The sequence below is a fragment of the Gorilla gorilla genome, chromosome 7 (assembly GCF_029281585.2).
Source record: "Gorilla gorilla gorilla isolate KB3781 chromosome 7, NHGRI_mGorGor1-v2.1_pri, whole genome shotgun sequence".
Lineage (NCBI taxonomy): Eukaryota > Metazoa > Chordata > Mammalia > Primates > Hominidae > Gorilla > Gorilla gorilla.
The window spans coordinates 1,498,465-1,517,342 of record NC_073231.2 but is presented as its reverse complement, the minus strand read 5'-3'; positions in this window follow the sequence as shown (position 1 = coordinate 1,517,342).

Below are 18,878 nucleotides of genomic sequence, written 5' to 3'. Positions count from 1 at the left end.
TTTCACATAACAATAATAGTTTAAATACAAATAATATTTATTTTCATCCCCATGTTATCAGTATAACAGTAAAGATGTGGAGAGGCCAGCTGGGCATGGTGGCTCAAGCCTGTAATCCCAGCACATTGGGAGGCTGAGGTGGGTGGATCATGAGGTCAGGAGATCGAGACCATCCTGGCTAACACGGTGAAACCCCATCTCTACTAAAAAATAGAAAAAAATAGCTGGGCGTGGTGGCGCGTGCCTGTAGTCCCAGCTACTCGGGAGGCTGAGGCAGGAGAATAGTGTGAACCCGGGAGGCAGAACTTGCAGTGAGCCAAGATCACACCACTGCACTCCAGCCTGGGTGACAGAGCGAGACTCTGTCTCAAAAAAATAAATAAATAAATAAATGAAAATAAAATTAAAAAAATGATGTGGAGAGGCCAAACCAATGGCTCTTATATCCACGTTCTTTCTTCTAAATGATTTCACCTTAGTTTTGGTCTGCATCTCTAACCATAGCTAGTTGCAGTAGGACCTTCTATCTGGCCTTGCTGCTCTCATTTTTGGACCTCCTCACTGAAATCAAATTGATCTTTCTAAAATGAAAACCTGGTCTTAGTATTTTATTACTTAAAACCCATTGGTGGCTTTCCATGATTTATGGAATAAAGTCAAAATTCCTGTTTTTGCCCATGTTTCTGTGTGCCTCTCATCCCTACATTTACTGATTCCTGTGTGCCATAAATTGCCAGTTGTCCAGAGTTCATTCTCTTTTTGTACTTGGGAGGACTTCTGCATCCTGCAACTTTTCCCCTGAAACGTGCTTGGAAAATACCTACTCATTTTTTTCAGATTCAGGTTAGTTTTTTACTTCAGTTTCTTTTCCTGAAGCTTATACTGACTGCTCCATATGGCTTTGGGGATTAGCTACTCATTCTTTTGTGCCCTTTGTAGATACACACTTATCATGGAGTCTTTTTTTTTTTTTTTTTTTTGAGACAGAGTCTCACTCTGTCACCAGGCTGGAGTGCAGTGGTGTGATCTCAGCTCACTGCAACCTTTACCTTCCAGGTTCAACTGATTCTCTTGCCTCAGCCTCCCAAGTAACTACAGGCGTGCACCACCGTGCCCAGCTAATTTTTGTATTTTTAGTAGAGACGGGGTTTCACTATGTTGGCCAGGATGGTCTCGATCTCTTGACCTCGTGATCTGCCCACGTTGGCCTCCCAAAGTGCTGGGATTACAGGCATGAACCACCGCTCCCAGTCAGTCATGCAGTCTTTATACTTACTTGTTTACTTGCCTGTGAGCTCACTGAATGCAGGGACTATTTCCTTGTTGCTCTAGCACCTACACCAGTACCTGGTATCCAGAAGCTGTATGCTAAATGTTTGTTGAGTGGCTGTTTGACTGAATGATTGTACTCCTAATTAGTAGATAGAAAGCCATGAACTTCCCAGTTCATCATTCTTTGTGCTCAATTCTGGTTTCTTTATTGTGTTCAAAAGAGTTCCTTAGTGACATAAAACTATGGAGCTAGTATGTCAGCTCATTTAAGCAATGATTGGTTTATGTATATAAGAGACTTCAATAATTATATATTTTTATTTCAGTTTCAATAAATGATCAATTTATTAATTTTCTCTGTTTTGGCTTATTGTTCACATTTAATATCAAATAAAAGTGTTTTACTTAAAATTATTCATGCCAATTATGACAGTTAGGTGAATATTACTTTGATTTACATTCCAGTAGTAGTTTTGGTTGAACCCTGAATATGCTAAGACGTCCCTTTTCTTTTTTCTTATGAACAGGCTACTGTGTTTACATATATTATTAAAATCTTCTTTGAAAATACGAAGAATGTTACATTTCTTATATTTAGTTCTCTGTGCTTCAGAATTCCTGTGATACTTGCACTTAAGTCCTTCTGAGCAGTTGATGTTGATATTTATGTGGTTAATTTCATGAAACGTGGTGGTTTTCATTTCTATCATTAATTTATACAGGAGATAGACTGTTTTCCAGGTGTAAGCTCAGTCATATAATTAGAAAATTTATAAGCAGAAAGGAGTTATTTGGTCTAACCCATTTATTCTACAGATAGAGAAATTAGAGTCCAGAAACTCTGTCTTCTTTAAAGTCTTACAGGTATTTAAGAAAAAAGAATAGACTTGAGGTTTCTGTGCTCTGAACCCAGTGATCTTGACACTGTAATGATCTTCATCCATATTATTCACAGAAGTAAATATAATCACATATTAAATAAGAAACAAAAATACTAAGGAGATATTATGCTGAAAAATGAAATAATATTATCTTAATTATTTTGATCAGATTCAATCTATAGCAGCTTGAAGGCTAATAATTCCAATGATTCTCTGAATAAACCATTTTTCTAATAAGATTACAGGTTTTAGTAATCTAATTATTTTGACTGATGCAAATGTTACCCCGCCAGTCTGAAAAATGTGTTTATTTATATGTCATAAAGAATAATTTATTCCAAAAAGGCTAATTTTCAAAATATATGTATCTTCTGAAACTGTATCTATTTTTTTCCCACGTTTTCTAAATATATTTTAGAGGGCATTTGTAGATTTTCATGGTGCTGAAAAATTAAGGTATAATGGTCTCATGAAGGAGAATAATATCATTTAGACATTGTAATTTTGGAGGATCACAATACTTTTTGGAATGCAGTTGTTGCAGCACTGGTCACTTATACTAATTATATAATAACATACTATACTAATGCAATAATATACCATATGAAATTATTCAGTGGTAAATTTGTCTTAAATCCTCTAGAATACTGCAAAGAAATAGTTTATATAAGAAAGAGTACCATAGCATATGTGAACACAATATTTCCTATTTTTTTCTTCTTTTTTATTTTTTTGAAGACAAGTTCTCACTCTGTTGCCCAGACTGGAGTTCAGTGCCATGTTCATAGTTCACTGCAACCTCAAACTCCCAAGCTCAAGTGATCCTCTTGATTCAGCCTCTGAAGTAGCTGTGCCTATAGGTGTGCACCACCACACCGGCTAAGTTTTAAAATTTTTTATAGATATGTTGCCCAAGCTGGTCTCAAATTCTTGAGCTCAAGAGATCTTCTCACCTTGGCCTCCCAGAGTGTTGGGATTACAGGCATGAGCCACCATACTCAGCCAATATTTCTTTTGTAAAAGACATTTTCTAACATACTTCTCATTTTAACTAACATAATATTCAAAGTGTAGATCTGAGAAAGAGATAGTGCCTGCAGATCTGGGATCCTACATGCTAATATTATGGGATGCATTCAGATTTGATCAGCAGATATTCCATTTATTCTAGAACACCACCAGCAGAAGAATGTAATTACGTCTATCACTAAAACTTTGTGTCAATACAGACTACTGTATTTGTTATCATAGATGGTCCTTGGATGGCAGCCTTAAGCAATTTTAAACCTAGACAGGTGATGTACTTTTTCTTCTTGGATAATTTTCATGGTTTTATCTAATTTGGTTGTAACTAATGTGTTTAATATGGCTTGCTTGTTTTTCAAAAAGTTGTTCAGTATCCTTAGAACTCAGTGCTGATTTCTTTTTCTAGCAGGCCTTTTATATAGGACATCTCACTTTCTCCTGGCTCTCTACTACTAGCATGAGGTCTCTGAAAAATCAAGACAGCAAAATAATTTGTTATAGAATAGCCTATGTAGAGGGACAGGGGAGGAGTCATATTCCAAGAGGGAAAGACCTTTGAGCCAGGCTCAATTTGTAGAGGCTGTTGAATGAAAATGAGAGAGAGAGAATGCACACTTTATTGCACTATTAAAGCAAAATTCTGACAATAACTTCTAAAAATGATTCAACTCTTATACACTGAGAATATGACAGACCTTCCAAAAGTATAATTTCTTACATGAACGTCCAGGTATATAAGGAAAAATAACTATTTCATACCAATATCTCCAGCCGCCTTTATTGTTGGTTCACCACATAGGTTTTTATCAGAATCGCAGAACATTAATTTTTTAAAGTAGCTACCATTACAACTAGCTTGAGAAGAACTTTCTTTTTAATAATTCGACCCAGATGCATTCTAGATACTCCAGTGTTACGAATCGATGGCTTCATGAGGAGCCGCTGTTGACTCATGCTATCTCTGGACACACTGACAGGAAATGTTTTCTTACACCTGTTTTCCTCCTGCTTTTCCTTGGTAGGACTTAGTTCCTTGGCATAGTTCAGTATCAATGGCAGTCATAGAGAAGTGTTACAGAAACCCAGCTTATTCCAACTTGTGAATTATTTGGCACCCGGGAACCAGGTCTTACAATCTTCAACCCACTTTTTCCTAACATGGCCCCTTTTCTGAAATGTTTATTTATATATGATGTAGGCCTGGGGAAAGGACATGGACTTTCAAAGAAAATATTCTCCAATAGATCTCTCAACTCCAGAGAACCTTCTGACTAAATCTGAAAGAATTCCACTGTGCTCTGATAACATCCTTTAATAATGAAGGAAAAGATATTTTTCCCCCAGGAGGATTTTGTAGTGAAAGAGATGGCATAATTTTTTAAAAAAATGTTGTTTATAATCTAATTTGTTTTTTCATTTGTGGGGTGTGTCTTAAATCCTAAATGGTACATCCTTTTTAAAATACTTCTAGTAATAAAATGTTTCTGAAGTTATGTTGTAAGTATCATTGGACTATGTTTAATAATGTTAAGTTGATCCCACTTCCCCTGAAATTATATACATAAATGCTGAAAGTATAAATTTACATATACAACTTCATGGAACATTTTTCTTCCAAGTGTGCATTTGCTAGAATTTGCATTGAAAGGTTTTGGAAGGAGCCTGTTGGTATGAATCCTGTGTGAGCAACACTCAGATTTGTTGCATACTGAACAGCATGCTAAATCTCACTTCACAATCTTAGATTTCTCATCTACCATCTTGAGCTGAATTTAAAATGTAACTGCAGTTTATTATGTCACCTGTTCGTCAAACACTGATGCAAAGCTTAGTTTTCAGTGTGAAGAACCCATGACTAGAGAAGGGAAGAAGAAAGGGTCAAGCAGACCTCATTAAAGAGTGCATGGGCAAGAAAACACATCAGATGTCTTGATAGGTTTTTTAAAGTCCTGTTAGACTTGTCATGATTTCCAAAACACTAAATGCCATCTAGTATTTTGGACCCTCCAAAATTACAGTAGAATATTATTATGGGTCATCTTAATTGGAAATATACAGGAAAATCCTGATGATTAATGTAGACTAGTGATAGCTCTCACACATTTATATAACCTATGTTGAAAAGAAAGAAGAAAGGCAGGAACCAAAGAAGGAAAAAGAGCGGAGAGAGAGGAACAAGAAAACACGCGGATTTGTGAAAATGAAAATTTTTAAATTACTAACTTGCAAGAATGGGTAAGAAAAATACCGAGTATGAACATAAATGCTTTCAATTCCGTTTGTCTCTTAATCCTTCTCAGTCCGTGGCCAGTTTTGAAACTTGGTGTAACTTCCTTGCTTTATTCCTCCCTCCCTTGCTCCCTCCATCCCTTCTTGCCAGCCTCCTTCCCTTCCTCTCTCCTTGAGTTTCCTTCTTCTTTCTTGTTCCCTCCCTCCCTCCCTCTCTCTTTTTTTCCCTTAGTTTCCCCGGAAGCACATATACCAGCCATTTGAATGCTTTCTGCTCATAGATACTGCCAAGCCCCCTCACCCAGACTGCTGAATAGATTTGGTAGAATGGAATGAGAAACATAGACTTTGTGTCTGTGGCGGCCACCTCTGATGTTGCAGACTTTTGCCGTGATTATGCACTCCAGCCGAGGGACGCTAGAGAGGTTGAAATTTCAACTGTGGGATTTGCCATTTTGGAATTTGCAGAAATGTACTGGATATGCTAACAGCAGCCTGGCTAGCCTCCACTTCACAAGGAAGTATTTAAATATACACGTGTAATATGAAGAGAATTGCATTAGATCATAAGGGATGAATTATTTTGTAAATGACTATACCATCAAATACCATACCTGATATCAATCATCTTCATCAGACAGTATCTGTGTATGTAAGTAGATAAACAAAAAAGCAGGAGTTTATTTCTCTCTAATGTATCCTTGACTCTCTAGCAGTGACCTCTGAAATGTCTCTTCTGATCCAGACTTGTTTGAATCATGTGCAACATTTTAGATTTGTCTTTTCTCTGCAAGTTTTTTTTCGTTAAGTACCATAACATATTGAACCAAATAGTTTTGCTTGCTTTCTATTGATGACACATGATTTTGGCTTTTATCTTCAGTGGAAAATCAATGTGTCACACGGAGTTCACTAAGAAAAAGGTATGGGGCCTCTTTGTAATTCTTTGTCAGATGATTGCTTTATCTTGATTTATGTCTTCAAACTTTTTCCCATTCAGCAGAAAATATTGTGTCGCTATCTGTGAGAGCAAAGCGATCTATACCAATTTATGCTCTAAGTGTAGCCTCCTTCCAGAACTGCTTATGGAACATATCAACTCACTATAGATTAGGGACATAATGGATTCTTCTTTCTTAAAAGTGGCAGATTGACAATTTTAGTTCATATACAAGCTTTTATATTAACATTAAAACAATATTTCTATGTAAAGTAAAATATTGTAGTTGATTATTATTCGAGGGCCTCCCAGAATTTCAAGGTCTGAAAATAAATTCAGTGTTCCTGGTGGTAACAAAATTGCCCCTACTTCCTTGTATCAGGACTGCCATTTGGAACTGCTGGGGAAGCTCTTTTCAGAAATTATTTTCAAAACAGCATTGTTGCCTTTTGCCAAACTGAAATTTGGTTGTAAACTTTTGAAAACTAGTTCCTTGGAATGGAATTCAAGTTGTCTTCTAAGCAATTTTTTTTAACTCAAACATACATTCTATCTTGCTTTATTATGTCGCTATTTGTGTAGGAAACATATTTCTATTTTTACCATTTTCAATTTATTTACATTTACATTTACATTTGCGTGTATATATATACACACATACATACACTTTAAGTTCTGGGATACATATGCAGAACTTGCAGTTTTGTGAAACAGGTATACATGTGCTGTCGTGGTTTGCTGCACCCATCAACCCGTCATCTACATTAAGTATTTCTCCTAATGCTATCCCTCCTCTTTCCTTCCTACCCACTGACAGGCCCCAGTGTGTGATGTTCCCCTCCCTGTGTCTATGTGTTCTCATTGTTCAACTCCCACTTATGAGTGAGAACATGTGGTGTTTGGTTTTCTGTTCTTGTGATAGTTTGCTGAGAATGATGGTTTCCAGCTTCATCCATGTCTCTGCAAAAGACATTAATCCATCCTTTTTTATAGCTGCATAGTATTCCATGGTGTATATGTGCCACATATTCTTTATCCAGTCTATCATTGATGGGCATTTGGGTTGGTTCCTAGTCTTTGCTATTGTGAATAGTGCTGCAATAAACATATGTGTGAATGTGTCTTTATAGTAGAATGATTTATAATCCTTTGGATGTGTACCTAGTAATGAGACTGTTAGGTCAAATGATATTTCTAGTTCTGGATCCTTGAGGAATTGCTACACTGTCTTCCACAATGGTTGAACTAATTTACACTCCCACCAACAGTGTAAAAGCATTCCTATTTCTCCACATCCTCTCTAGCACCTGTTGTTTCCTGACTTTTTAATGATTGCCATTCTAACTGGCGCGAGATGGTATCTCATTGGACCAGGGGTGATGAGCTTTTTTTTTTTTTTCTTCGAGACAGCCTCACTCTGTCACCCAGGGTGGAGTGCAGTGGCACAATTTCAGCTCACTGCAACCTCCACCTAATGGGTTCAAGCAATTCTCCTGCCTTAGCCTCTTGAGTAGCTGGGATTACAGATATATACCACCACGCCTGGCTAAAGTTTTTTTGTGTGTTTTTGGTAGAGACAGAGTTTCACCATAGTGGCCAGGCAAGTCTCAAACTCCTGACCTTGTGATCCACTCGCCTTGGCCTCCCAAAGTGATGGGATTACAGGCGTGAGCCACCACGCCCAGCCTATGATGAGCTTTTTTTCATGTGTTTATTGGCCACATAAATGTCTTCTTTTGAGAAGTGTCTGTTCATATCCTTTTCCCACTTTTTGATGGGGTTGTTTTTTTCTTGTAAATTTGTTTAAGTTCCTTGTAGATTCTGGATATTAGCCCTTTGTTAGATGGATAGATTGCAAAAATTTTCTCCCACTCTGTAGGTTGTGTGTTCACTCCGATGATAGTGTCTTTTGCTGTGCAGAAGCTATCTTTAGTTTAATTAGATCCCATTTCTCAATTTTGGCTTTTGTTGCCACTGCTTTTGGTGTTTTAGTCGTGAAGTCTTTGCCTATGCCTATGTTCTGAATGGTATTGGCTAGGTTGTCTTCTAGAGTTTTTATGGTTTTAGATCTTATGTTTAAGTCTTTAAACCATCTTGAGTTAATTATTTTATAAGGTGTAAGGAAGGGGTCCACTTTCAGCTTTCTTCATATGGCTAGCCAGTTTTCCCATCACCATTTATTAAATAGTCAATCTTTCCCCATTGTTTGTTTCCGTCAGGTGTGTCAGAGATATGTTGTATATTTCATGGTACAATGCCTTCTGTCAATGGGGAAAAATAACAAGCATATATGGGATGAATGAAGTCTGCTATGGTTAAGGTTAAGAATATTTACTGATCCTTGAGTTCAGTCTCCAGGAATGTTGGAAATAGAGAATGGAGATAATGGAGATAAAGAAAAGTTCTGAAAATGACACTTCCCATAGTGTCAAAATTGTGATCTATTGGAGAATTCTGTGATACATCAAAATCTCTGTTTATACTGAGATTTGTTATTGTGTATGAGCATATCTTTATCAGGTGTAGGCTATTTCTATACTTTCATGTCTTTAAATCAATGTTTCTATTCACCTATGTATATGTGCAAATAGAAGCATGTTAATATTATATATATATTTTCTGTCATTACCATGATTGCTATGATTATCATTAGCATGTATTATTAGTGTGACCGAAGTATCATCAGTATCAGTTTCTTTCTAACTGCAGTGCTCCTGTAATGCCTCATTTCTACAGAGCCAACCTACACCCACCGTTTCCCTGACTATAACTTTACCTAAAGTATAAGCCCTTATAAAGCCATGAAAGCCTACCAGGAATTGTCATGTGCAGTACTTAACTACTTGTTTTGACCTCTAAGATTTTGCTCTCCTATATTTCTATCCCCTGGCTTTCTGATATTTCATGTGATTATATTTGAAATTTTAACTTTGCTTTTCTTTTTGGAATCTCTGATATCTCTGCTGCCACAGGTAATGACAGGTTCCTCTCTAACTGTTGGTGTTATCCCTGGTCAGATTATTACTGATGACAGAAGTAGATGTTTTACGTGGATTCTCTCAATATCAGAAACAAATACAGATATCACAACTCAAAAATGACAGACTGATAACCATTATGAACTTAGATGCAACATTCTTAATACAATATTAGCAAATTGAGTCTAGGAATATTTAAAAATGATAATGTGTTTTAACCAAGTGGGATTTATCTCAAGTTGGTTTCAACAACTGAAAATCTACCATGCTGACAGAAAAAAGAAAAATCACGTGACACTCTCAATAGATGCAAAAAAGGAATTTACAAAATGTAACACATTTTTTAAATTAAAAACTCCCAGCAAACTGAGGATAGAAAAGTACATTTTCAAACTGATTATGTGTTTACAAAAAATCTATAGCAAACATCTTACTTAAAATGGTGAAAGCCTTAATACTTTCTACATAAGATTATGAAAAATGCAATGATGTCCTCTCTCCCTAGTTCTTTAAAGTATTGCATTCAATATTAAATAAGTGGAAATATATACCAAGTTCATTGATAAATATTCAATACTTATGAGATGATAATTCTCCTGAAATTGATCTCTAGATTCAGTGGAATTCCCATGAAACCTTATAGGTCCTTTTGGATAAATTACAAAACTGATTCTAAAACAGGGAGAAAGAAAGAAGGGAAGGAAGGAGGAATGGACAGAAAGAAGAAATAAATAAAGAGAAAAGAAAAGAAAATAAGAAATAAGTGACACCCAAGTTGGGAAGAAAGAAAAATACTATTCTCACGTGATGTAAACATATACATAGAAAATCCTTAGGCATCTGCAGAAGTGTGCTAGAGGTATGAAGTGAATTTAACAAAGTTGTAGGATGAAAGATCAATAAATAAAATCAATTGTGTTTCTATACACAATCAACACCAATTAGAAAATAAAATTATGTAAGCAATTTAACTTATAATAGCCTCAAAAATAATAAAATAATTCAGAATAAAGTTAATAAAAGGTATGCTGATCCAAAATTTCTAAATCACTAATACGAGAGATTGAATAGGTAGAAATATGTATCAAGTTCATTGGTAAATATACATGTCATACTTATTAGATGATAATTCTTCTGAAACTGATCTCCAGATTTGGCACAATCCCAATCAAACCTATAGGCCTTTTTGGAGAAATTACAAAGCTGATTCTAATTTTTTTTTTAAATGCGGAAGTCCTAGAATAGCCAGAGCATGTTTTAGAAAGAAGAATAAAGTTGAAAAACTTTCCAAATTTCAAGACATATTGTAAAGCTACACTAACCAGTACAGTAAACTTACTGGCATGAAGAAGACATATATATCAGTGAAACAGAATAAATAATTTAGAAATATATCCTGCCTTACATGGCCAAAGTTGCCAAAATAATTCAATAAGGAAATCAATGTCTTTATAAAGATGGTACTATTAAAATTGGATATTAAATGGAGAATATGAACTTCAGAATTACCTCACACCATATCCTCAAATTAACTCAACATGTATTTTATACATAATGTAAATATAAAATGTATAAAGCTTACTGAATAGGAAAAATTTTTAATAATCTTACTATAGCTAAAAATTTTTTAGATAAGAAAAGGATGGATGAAAATGGAAAAAAATAGTAAGTTGGACTTCATGAAATTAAGACTTTTGCAATTTAAAACATAGCATCAAAAAATGAAAAGGCAAACCACAGATTGGGACAGAATAATTTTAAATATGTCTGATAAAGAACTTTCATCTAGAATGTACACATAACTAAAAAACTAAATAACAAAACACAAATAACTCATTTAACATAATATTTTGACCTAAATGGGGCAAATATTTGTACAGATATTTTAATTTAAAAAGAGATGATGTCCAATACACAAATGAAAAGATACTTAACATTACCCGTCATCAGGGAAATGCAAGTTAAAACCACATTGAGGTACCACTGTACACCCACTGGAGTGGCTGACACGAGCAGAACTGACCATACCACATGATGTGAAGAATTGCTATTCACACCTGGCTAGTGGGACTTCAAAATGGTACAGACATTTTGGAAAGCAGTTTGGCAGTTTCTTTTAATGTTAAACTTAGTACTGATCATATAGCCAAATAATTCCACTGCGACTCAAAATAAATAAAAACATATCCGTACCAAGCCTCATCTTTGAAGTTCATAGCAGATGTGTCCATCAACTTGTAAATGGATAAACCAGTTGTAGATGGAGTACCACTCAACAATAAAAAGGAGCAAACTGATACAACAGCAATATAAATGAATATCAAAAGCATTATGCTCAGTAAAAGAAGCTAGACATGAAAGACACCAATGTATCATTCCACTAATAGGATACTCTAGAAAATGCAAACTGTAGAAACAGAAGCAGATTAGTGGTTGCCTGTGTTCAGGAATGGAGAAAAGATCAAATGCAAAACAGCAAAAGAAAACGTTTTGTGATGATGCAGATTTTCTGTATCTTGATCATGATTGTGGTCAAATGATGATATTCATCTGCCATAACCCATTAAATTGCACATTGAAAAGGGTGAATTTTACTGTGTGTACATTATACTTAAATGGAGCTGTAAATATGTTTGGAGCTTATCTGTGAACATTAGTTGCAGAGCAGGAGTTACTTTTATAGAGTGGAAATCTGCTGAGTGCCAACTTGAGAAGGGTTGAAAAAAATTAGAACCTTCTTCCAACACATTTCAGTTAGAACACTCTTAGGATGTCGTTACAGCTGCGCTCTCTATTGGAGTCTCTGATGAAATCACATGTCTGACGATCTCAGCATGCCTTTAATCAACAGAATATACACGTGTTTTCTTTTTTTACTATAAAGGATATACCAAACAACTTTTTCAAGACTTTACTTCAAAAAGGCACGTAGTTTTGCAACATTTTTGGTAAGTCTTTAATTATTTCAAAATGAAAAATTGAAAATAAAATGCAATTATTTACTCAGGCCCCCCCAAAAAAGGTCTGTACGGGGAATGCATGTGGTGTGTGTGTGTGTGTGTGTAAGTGTGTGATTTGAAGAATTGAAAAAATTTTAGTGGGGTTTTGTAGCATCACTTTGATAGCATCCTGTAATTTTGTATTGTGTTTGAAATAAAAATAAAGTGAATACACTGATAAAAGAATTTGAAAAGAATTTGCATTATTGCCTAAATTATGTGTGGTTTCCACAGTGGCATGAATCGAGCATCTTTAACCTACATAACAATATATCAGAAGTATTAGGTAAAAAATAAGTAAACTAGTATAACAAAGTTAAATATTTCTAAAGTAAAATTATAGCTTTATTTTTTTTTCCTGAAATGTTTTGAGGAGATATTTACACCAAAAGATATTATCACTGATCAATGAAACTTTTTAAGAATTTGCTTGTGTCCCACCAATATTTGATTACATAGTGCTTCTGTGAGTTCCATTTCATTAATTTAGCTTTGACAGGAGAGAAGGCAATGGCTCTGCAGCCTCTCTCGGTGTGGCATGATCCTGGTTCCGCTGGCTGATCTCTATTAGAACCATGGCCTTAATCATGCCTTTCATGCTTCTAACTTGATTTGCATTTGTTGTGTGATCCAAATTTATTCTCTCGTTTAGTCACTTCCACCCATAGAAAAGCAGGTCTTTTTCATTTCTCCTTCACCATTGCCCCCATTTTTTCTTTTTGTCCTCCCATGATGAAAAACAAGACAGAAAACAAACTATAACAACAACAGACACCTTTTGTCTGTGGTCACCAATGCATTGTAGCACTAAACTTTGTTCAAAATCTCTAGATCTGACCTCTATATCTGCTGTTCCCAGAGTTTTTCAATGTGTTCTCTAGACTGCTGTGACCCACTGACAGAAAGTCTAGCTATATTTAATTGAAAGTTATTACTGTCTGATATGGTTTGGCTGTGTCCCCACTGAAATCTCATCTTGCACTGTAGCTCCCATAATTCACATGTTGTGGGAGGGACCCAGTGAGAGGTAAGTGGATCATGGGGGCAGTTTTCCCCACACTGTTCTAGTGGTAGTGAATAAGTCTCATGAGATCTGATGGTTTTATAAGGGGAAACCCCTTTCGCCTTTCACTTGGTTCTCATTTGCTGTTTGCCTGCTGCCATGTAAGATGCGCCTTTCGCCTTCTGCCGTAACTGTGAGGCCTCCTCAGCCATGTGGAACTGTGAATTCATTAAACCTCTTTTTCTTTATAAATGACCCAGTCTTGGGTATGTCTTTATCAGCAGCATGAAAATTGACTAATACACTCACTGTCCATGAATGATACTCTGTTAGCCCATTTGCATTGTTATAAAGAAATACCTGAGGCTGGGTAATTTATAAAGAAATGCGGTTTATTTGGCTCCTTGTTGTGAAGGCTGTACATGAAGCATAGTACTGGCACCTGCTTCCAGGGAGGGCCTCAGGAACCTTCCAATCATGGTGGAAGGTGAAGGGAAACCAGCATATCACATGGTGAGAGAGGAAGCAAGAGAGACAGGGAGGAGGTGTCAGTCTCTTTTAAACAACCAGATATCGCATGAACTCACAGGGTAAGAACTCATTCATTACCAAGAGGACAGCACCAAGCCATTCAGGAGGCATCTATCTCCAACATTGGGGATCACATTTTAACGTGAGATTTGAAGGGGACAAACATCCAAACTATGTCAGATACCAAAGCTGACAATGCTTAGGATCTTTAGCTGTTCCAGGTTCTGGGAAAAGGGAGAGAGTTAGCTTCCCTCGTCTATGCTCTGCTACTCCATATTATATTAGTAATTATTGTTCTCTAAAGGTTCTTAAAAGCAAATAAACAAATGCAAGGCAAAACATATAAAAGGCAAGGCAAAACATACGAAATGCAAGGCAAATGCATTAAAAAACTTTTGAGTGTTAATACATAGATTTTATTTTATCTTTTTAATTTCTTTTGCTTAACCAAATAGATTATGTAGTTTTGATTAACTGGCCATGAAATAGCTCTGCCTACATAGAATTTCCCATGAATAATTGGTTGTGGAGACTTTTGTGTGTGACCCAAATCCTCCCTCAAAACTGAAGTTTGCCCAGCTATTGGGAGTGTTGGCAAATCATGCCTCTCAGCTGATTCTCTCTAGAATTTATTCTCAGGAGATCTAATTAATAACTTGTCAAGCTGATGTCCATCCTTGGGGACAACTCGTATCTGAAGAATGGCCAGTGAAAGGTATTAAAACTCCATACTCCTGCCTCAATTTAGGGCAACTCTGAAGGGTCGCCCCAGCTTCTCAGCTCCCCCTTGAGATTAGCTGAGGTATTTGTTGTGACTGCCTCACATCTCAACTCCCTTTATCCAATTCAGCTTTTTCGCCACAGTTGTTGGTTCCTAGGATTTTACCCAGTTAAATGTTCTCTACACAAATCTCTATCTCAAATCTGCTTTACAGGGAATGTGGCCTCAGACAGGTTTTCATTAGGTTCTGGACGTAACTCTCATTAGTCATTGATATGATTCGGCTGTGTCTCCATCCCAATCTCACCTTGATTGTAATTATCCCCGCATGTCAAGGATGGAGTCAGGTGGAGATCATTGAATCATAGGGGCGGGTTCCCCCTACTGTTCTCCTGGTAGCGAATAAGTCTCACGAGATCTGATGCTTTTAAAATGGGAGCTTCCCTACACAAGCTTTCTTCTCTGCTACCATTTAAGATGCGCCTTTGCTTCTTTTTTGCCTTCTGCCGTGACTGTGAGGCCTCCCCAGCCATGTGGAATTGTGAGTTCATTAAACCTCTTTCCTTTCTAAATTACCCGGTCTTGGGTATGACTTTATTAGCAGCATGAGAACAAACTAGTGCAGTCTGTTCTATAAGCCCAAGTCGGATCACAGAGTCCCGCTTTCTGTTTTTTTTTTCTAGCCCATATTTCTACTAAAACTTGACTCATATAGACTTAAAACAAAATAATTAAGCATGGCTAGTATTTATTTAATATTTTATACGTGTCAGGTACTGTATTTTGTAACTTATCTTTTAATAATCTTTCCAAATCTCTAAAAGGAGAACTCTGCTCTTTTATAGAGAAAATAAGGATGGCTCTGAAAATGTTAGCATTAGGGGAAGTAGGGTGAGGGACATAGGGGGCACTTTGTGTTATTTGTGCATTTTGCTATCAATCTAAAATCAGGTCAAAATAAAAATTAAAAAAATGGGTAGTAGAAGCAGGTTGTTAAGATTTTCAGTGTGACTCTAGAATTTTTTTGTTTGTTGTTTGTTTTGGAGTGTAGTGGTAAGATCTCTGCTCACTGCAACCTCCACTTCCCAGGCTCAAGCAATTCTCCTGCCTCAGTCTCCCAAGTAGCTGGGATTATAGGTGCCCGCCACCACACCCAGCTAAGTTTTCTATTTTTTTTTTTTTAGTAGAGATGGGGTTTCAGCATGTTGGCCAGTCCAGTCTCCTACTCCTGACTTCAAGTCATCCGCCCGCCTCAGCCTCCCGAAGTGCTGGGATTATAGGCATGAGCTCCCACTCCTGGCCCAAAGTTCATATTTTAACTACTAACCTAAATTATTTTAAAAACAAAAGCCTCCTTGGACTCAAACCAGGTCAGAGTGACATGATCATGTGCCTGTTTTGTGCAGGGTGAAGTGAGATTATTATCTAGGAAATAGCTGAAATGTCTTGTTGTGGGCATACATATTTCATATAAATTCTAAGCTTCATATTAGCACTTAGATTATAATTATCTAAAGAATAGAGAACAATTTCATATAATTTTCAGTGTATCAGGCGAATCAAAAGTATACATACAAGCATGCAGATGAATTTCAGTGAATATAGTGGTGACAATGCTCAACAGAATATGTGTCCCCCACCCAACCCTGCTTCTTGCTCTTTCACTGTCCTAAAGATAGAACAAAATGGTTCAGGCATCCAGCTTGTCCCCTCCACACTTCACACTTTTACTTAATAGCAGCTTATCTTTAACACTTTGTCATCTTTAAGATGTTGCTAATTCTTTCTGGTAGATCCCAGGACTGAGGATGAGGAAGAATGATTTTATTTAAATAAAGTTGCTTAATTAAAAAACACTTTTTTTAGTTTTAAAATATTTTCATTATTTTATAAAATTTTTGTGGGTACATAGGAGGTTTATATATTTGTGGGGTACATGAGATGTTTTGATACAGGCATGCAGTGTGAAATAATCACGTCATGAGGAATGGGCTTTCCATCCCCTCAAGCATTTATCCTCTGAGTTAAAAACTATTCAATTGGCTGGGCATGGTGGCTCACGCCTGTAGTCCCAGCTCTTTGGAAGGCCGAGGTTGGCGGATCGCCTGAGGTCAGGAGTTTGAGACCAGCCTGGCCAACATGATGAAACCCCATCTCTACTAAAAATACAAAAATTAGCCGGGTGTGGTGGCGAGTGCCTGTCATCCCAGCTACTCGGGAGGCTGAGACAGGAGAATCATTTGAACCTGGGAGGTGGAGGTTACAGTGAGCCGAGATCATGCCATTGTACTCCAGCCTGAGTGACAAGAGTGAAACTCCATGTCAAAAACAAACAAAAATCAATTACATTCTTTAAGTTATTAAAATTAAACATTGTAAATGATTTTTTTCCCAAAGCTTTTTCAAAGAAAAAAAAGTAGAAACAAAGACACTTTCTACTGATTTCCAATATGGTGACTCTGTATTTCTAGCATGTGTTAAGGTGAAAAATTGATTTTATGTTTAATACAAAACATAGCATAATGTAATGAAAAGCAAGATTGTAATGATAAAGGAAAATAACACTAGTGCTAATTTTTTTTCAATTTGAAGCATTGGATTAAAATGAATTAGGTTATATTCCAACATGTTTATATTGAATTTCTTTTTTCTCCAATTGGTTTCTTTTTATTAATGGGGGAGTGTTGCATTTGTATAAGGTTTCCCTATTATATTCAATTGTTTTGAGATGCTTTTAATTTGAAGTTTTTATGTTTTCTTTTTGATGTATACATGTTATGCTTTTATGCTGAATTTGATAATTGGTGCTGTATATGCAAAGCAAATGTAATTTCCCAGCTTTTATTTTTTAAAGCCCTGGGAAGCAACATAATAAAGTAGAAATAGTATCAAGACAGGAGTTAGAATACCTGGATTCTAAAATTTAAATTAAATTAGGATCTAGTGACATTATAGGTGTTCCTTGATCTTCTGATGACCTGATTCCTCAAAAGAAAAATAAAATAATCTATAAATTGTTTCTAATTCTAAAACTCTATAAATCCTATTTTTAAAATTATAATTAGTTGAACTCTATAAGGTCACAAAAATCCCTATTAAGAAACTAAAATAAAATTTTATCATATCTTAAAAATACTCTGATCTTTTTTTATATGCTGACATGAATTCTAATTATTTTTGAGCCCCTAAAAAACATTTAAGATCACAGTTTATGTTTTATTATTGACTTTCAGATAATTAACATTTTACTGATAGATATGAACAAATCTACTCTAACAGAGATAGTCATTAGTTTATTTCTCTCTTTTCAGTATCAATAAAAAGTATCGATTTACCAATAACAATGAATTAATTGCCTGAAATAAATGAAACGTAAGCAGCAAAAGTGAACTTTTTAGTATAACTCTTCTTGTAAACATTGACTTAGTTCAAAGGGAGCTTATCTTTAAAAAAAAAGCGCTAATTCATGTCTATTGGTATAGATATAATCTTTTGTTCCTTGAAAATAGATCCTACTATACTCCAGACACTATGCCACTAGGTGCAGATATTAACACAAATAGCAGGTGATCATTGTCCTCATGGAGTTTATTTTAAAGAGAACAAAGTGAGACAAAGGCACACAAGCAAAGAACTACAATACAAAGGGGATGGCATCTGACTCAGCATGGAGGTGTCACGGAAGGTGTTGTTTTGCTTAGGTTTTGAAGTGTGGGTAGGAGATGGCCCATGTTGAGAGTGGGAACTGGGAATTAAAAAGATGAGGAGGTCTCTGCAAATCTACATGGATGGGAAGTAGCATGCTGATGTGGGAAACAACTAAAAAGTTCCAGAATGCATGGTTTATAAAGCGTGAGTCAGAGAGGGCTAGACCAGTAGCCAGATCAAGGATATCTCAGATGTTATAGTCATGAATTAGTGCATTGACCTGCAGGCCATGGGAGTCACTGAAGGTTTCAGTCAGGTAAGTGAGCTGATCAGAACAGTCCTTTAGATAGGCCGCTCTTTTGGCTGTAATGGGGACACGTTTGAAGTAGGGCTATAGCTAAAAATATACAGACACTTCCTCTTGTCTACAGCCCTGCTGGCATCTGTTGTATTTTGACTTTTTAATAATAGCCATTCCAACCGGTATGAAATGGTATCTCATTGTGTTTTGATTTGCATTTTTCTGATGATTAGTGATTCTAAGCATTTTTTTTTCGTGTATTTGTTGGCCATTTGTATGTGTTCTTTTGAGAAGTGTTTGTTCATGTCCTTTGCCCATTTTTTAATTGGGTTATTTTTTTTTCTAATTG